Source organism: Anoplopoma fimbria, unplaced genomic scaffold (genome assembly GCF_027596085.1).
Source record: "Anoplopoma fimbria isolate UVic2021 breed Golden Eagle Sablefish unplaced genomic scaffold, Afim_UVic_2022 Un_contig_12245_pilon_pilon, whole genome shotgun sequence".
In the NCBI taxonomy this organism is placed as follows: domain Eukaryota; kingdom Metazoa; phylum Chordata; class Actinopteri; order Perciformes; family Anoplopomatidae; genus Anoplopoma; species Anoplopoma fimbria.
Window position 1 is genome coordinate 3,812 of NW_026551715.1, and position 4,578 is coordinate 8,389.

At 40.1% G+C, this 4,578-nt stretch overlaps 1 pseudogene; it reads right to left on the bottom strand.

Annotated features, from left to right (window-relative positions):
- Positions 1–430: 430 nt before the first annotated feature.
- On the bottom strand, positions 431–3,880 carry LOC129115724 (uncharacterized; annotated as a pseudogene).
- Positions 3,881–4,578: the final 698 nt, after the last annotated feature.

Sequence of the window (4,578 nt, forward strand, 5' to 3'; positions counted from 1 at the left end):
AAAATGTTTTTACAGATTTAAAATGATGTATCAGACATTTTAAATACGCTGAGCAACTGTAACATCATGGAGTGAGACAGTAGGACTTCCTAACTAACACACAGAAGCTTTGAACAGATCATCTCTTCTGTCCTTCATTCAGGTGTCTCAGCCTGTAAAACACACAAAATGGAGATTCCTGAAAAAGGGAAAATGGAAAAGGTCTTCTTGACTTCTCTCCAAAGACAGTTGTGTCATGGTTTATGGGATATAGCTGTAATGCATCTTTAGTTAAACTCTCTAATAACTGATTCCCCGGCTTCACTCAACTTCACGTGAAGCTTTTTTCTGCTGTAGCACTTCTCTCTGCGTTGTCTAAAAGTGCTCTGCTAACCCCTGTGCTTGTTACTTGGTTGAGTGGAAGCACACAAACAGCCTTTCAGTATCTCACCTATAGTGGACCGTAGAATAGACTCTCTCCTCTGGTGGACCTGGTTTGGTACCTGCTGCCGACACCTCTGGCTCTGTTTGGGAAACAAAGAAACGTATTTTACTGATTCACTATTCAATATGTCTTCATCCTTAAACATTTTACGTAACATTTGGGGGATTTAAAGCTGCTTGTTTAGGTCGTTTTTGACTCAGGCGGTTTTCAATACTTCACCACATTTTTTTTCCTACTTTGAACTATATTTATCCAATAACCCATGTCAATTGTTGCACCACAGACCTTCTGTGGTTTTGTAAATTATATCATACCTGTTCATTGTTTGGATCAACTAAACTTTCACCTCTTGATACTAAAACATAACAAAGGATAATATGTTAGCATTCTGTATTTTATCAGGAAAAAATATATTTTGCACAAATTCAACAGGAAATGAGCACATATATGACCAAAGCCAGCAGAAAGGGGTTCGTACACAATGCCCCACAGAATGTTTTCACAGTAGGCCAGTGTGGACGCTGAAGGTTTTATGTTTCTCTTCAAGAAGGCATATTATGATTTTCAAAGCCTCTTATGCAAGTCAATGAATTATTAGATGAGTGGCCTGTCTTGTTGTTAAATAGCTAGAACAGACTGACGAGCCCTACTTTCCCTGCTGTTTGCCATGTTTTCCAGATACCTGGTGGCAGGGGATGGTTAGGGCCAAGAGGAAACACCTGGGCCCAAAGCCCTGGCTGCCTGCTTCTCCCTCTGCCTGCCGTGCTGCTGCAGCTCTCAGCCTTTTCCCTACAGGTACCGGCTCCGTTTGGGCTAAGTATGTTGGTCAAAGTCATCGTTGTGCCTTCTTTTGCTTCTTACAACACACAAACAGACGTTGCTCACTTATACTTACACCACTGATCATCCTGACATCCTCAGCCCACATCCTAAAAGTCTTTATTTGGCATCTTAATTTGGTCCACTTTGGTTGATAACATTTCTGTTGTTCCATTTTTGTTATGGCCAACTGAGTCAGGTCGTAACAGCAGCTAAACCAGATGTACATGTAGAGTAAACTTACACTGTCTTCCCTGAAGAACCCTGCATAATACTACACATTCATTATTCTTGGTCAGTGGGGATAAAGGGAATTTGTTTCAGCTTTCTGATTTTCAAAGAAGTTACTCATATGACTCGATGACCTCATATTGGACTTTGGACTTTAAATCTCAGTCAAACCAGGTGTTAAGCCTTTGGTATTGCTTCCTTTACCTTTGTGTTTTTTGCAGTGTAGTACTCCACAAACAAACACAAAAAGCAGCAGGGCCACCAGCAAAACAGGGACAATGATCCACAGCACGGTGGGGGAACTTAGGTGGAGGAGGAGAAGGAGTCTCTTCTTCATGACGTTCTGAAAAGACGAAGAAAAGAACACACTTTAACTTTATCGAGCAATTTTTTCATCATGATTTGAGAACAATGCTTTATATTTGCACTCTTGTTATCTAAGACTTTTAATGATGCACTCGTCCTGCTTTGTATTGCAAATGCTGCGCAACATTTTTTATCTTTACTTATCTCCTGAAGCATTTCACAATATATATTTTTCCTATTTCACTATAAATCCTGAAACAGCAAACACAAAACACTCAATGCAACATGTTCTTCCTACCACACACTGAACCATGCAAATAACAATTCATGTAGCCTATACTTAGTTTTGAACTACTCTTTGTCTCACCTCTAACAGACAGCAGGCTCTCTGCTGATTCTCCAGATCCAGAGTTGTGACACTTGTAGAGTCCTTCATCTGATGTGGAAACGTTGTAGATGATCAAGTTTCCTTTATAGCTGGTCCTGATGCGGACGCCATCTTTATAGAAATCAGCTATGAGGTCACCAGGACTTTTATTCTTTTTGCAGTACATTGTCACATCGACTCCCTCCTTCACCGGCAGAACAGGACTCTCCAGGATCACAGAACCAGCTGAACATTGTTTTAAAAATATTTTAGGTTAAACACAGAAACACTTATAGGAATTAGCAGAAAGGATCAAAAGTCACCAGTGTCCCCAAGCAAACCCAGGCTGGGGACATTGAGTGAAGTGAAAGCGAGTGACCTTTTAACCCGTTTGATTTTTCTACTTGTGTGTGTTCATATCATTCCTCTTACTTATAGTAGTGTGCTTCTTGCCATGTCAGGAACTATTTCACTGCAGTTTCTTGACTTTCACCAAAGCGTTCTATTATCTAAAACAATTCATCCAACGTTTGTAGACTAAAAAATAAAGTGTAATATAAAACACACCAGTGACAGAGATGTTGAGAGCACTGCTTCTCAGTCCGTCTCCATCTTCACACCAGTACGCTCCACTGTCTGATGAGAAGGCATGGTTAATGGTGCCAGATCCTGCTGATGGCGCCCAGTTAGAAATGCTCGGAGTGATTTCCCGGAGTGTCCTCATCACCCTCCATTCAGCCGCAGCCATCAAACACACAGGTGAAAGATGGACTCGTATTCAAAAAACTGCAGTCTGTTGGGATGGATGCGAGGAAAAGCTGCATCTGAGACAGAAGCAAAGAGATTCACTTGTTGAACTCTGAGACAGAAATGAACACATTAAAACTGCTTCGTGTCTTTATGGCAGTAGCATTAGCATTATCATGGCAATACACTAATAACTGATTGCATACAAACTTTGACATTACAAAATGACAAAAACATTACAAAGTTCTACATTTCAACAAGTTTTGTCCCATAATACCTTTTGTGTCAAACATGCATAATCTATAGTGAGGGAGCAAAGTTGGATTAATACACTTCAATCTAAAGTCTTGATATAGGTTGAGGCTTGTGTGTGAAAGTCACATTTTTGAATGCAGGGAAAAAAAACTGCAGCTTTTTTCAGTTAATCAAACAGAAACAACACAATTTGCTGAGCATGTGCATATGTCAGTTGCTGCTCTGCAAACGGCAGTCTGTGGGTATCAATGTATGAGCATTTTGGCATTTTACATATGACAAAGTGCATTTTAATGAAGATTCATGAACAGTTGATGTTTAACTGACTGCAGCTTACCATGTTTCTGAGCACAATAACTGAAGTGAACTTGTGCAGCCAGCATCCACACATGCATCACTGGACCCACAAAGAAAGAGAGCCGAGTATCAGACAGAGATAACTACTCATTTCTGTCAGAAAACTATACATTTTACTGCCACTTAATTATATGATGAAATATGATAAGCCTCTGACAAGTGCACGTGGTCTATGTGACAGTCTCGGTTAGCAAAATACAAATTATTCTAATAATATAACTCTGATAGACGCAATCACAAATGCATGTGAGTTGCAGAATTTCTAGCTTCTCATGAATCAAGCTTATGTATTTCTTAAGTTTGGAATCTCCTTCTGGAACAAGGAGACGGACTCAGTACTCACTCAGTGTGATGCAGAGAGCTGTGACCTCCATGTTGTCTGGCTGCTGACTGCCTGAGCATCAGACTGAAGTGCAGGCGTTTAGTGTAGAGTGAGAACCTCCTCTTCCTGTGGTATTTTTGGTGTTGATGCAATGGAAGGTTTGAGTTGGTTCAACTGATGTTTGAAGAGAAATATAAATGTTCAGCCACAAAAAAACACAGCCTGTCAGTGCAGAGTTGAAATCTGAATTTAAGGAAGTAGTAAGAACTTTCAGCTTTATAATCAGCCTACACTGTGCAGAGTGGAGTATGTGCACATAGGCAGTTTTCACATCCATCTACTGAAGGAGGAATTGGGATCTATAAAAACTGTAAGTACACATTTTAAAGGTAAGCTTGAAACCTTCCTATTTTCTGTGTGTGTGTGTGTGTGTGTGTGTGTGTGTGTGTGTGTGTGTGTGTGTGTGTGTGTGTGTGTGTGTGTGTGTGTGTGTGTGTAGTTGTGCATTCAAGGCTGGGTTTGAGGTTAGGGTAGTGAAGTTTAGGATAAGGTTCATGCTAAGGTAAATGTTAGGGTAAGGTTAGCATAAGGTTACGGTGTAGTAACGTGTGTGTAGGTATTGGGTGCATATGTACATTTATATGTTTTTATCTTGAATTATCTTTTATTGTTACACCATTGTGGTATGCTTGAGTAAGTTTAAGAGCTTGAGCTTGGGTTTAAGATACATACTAGTGGTGTAACAATACA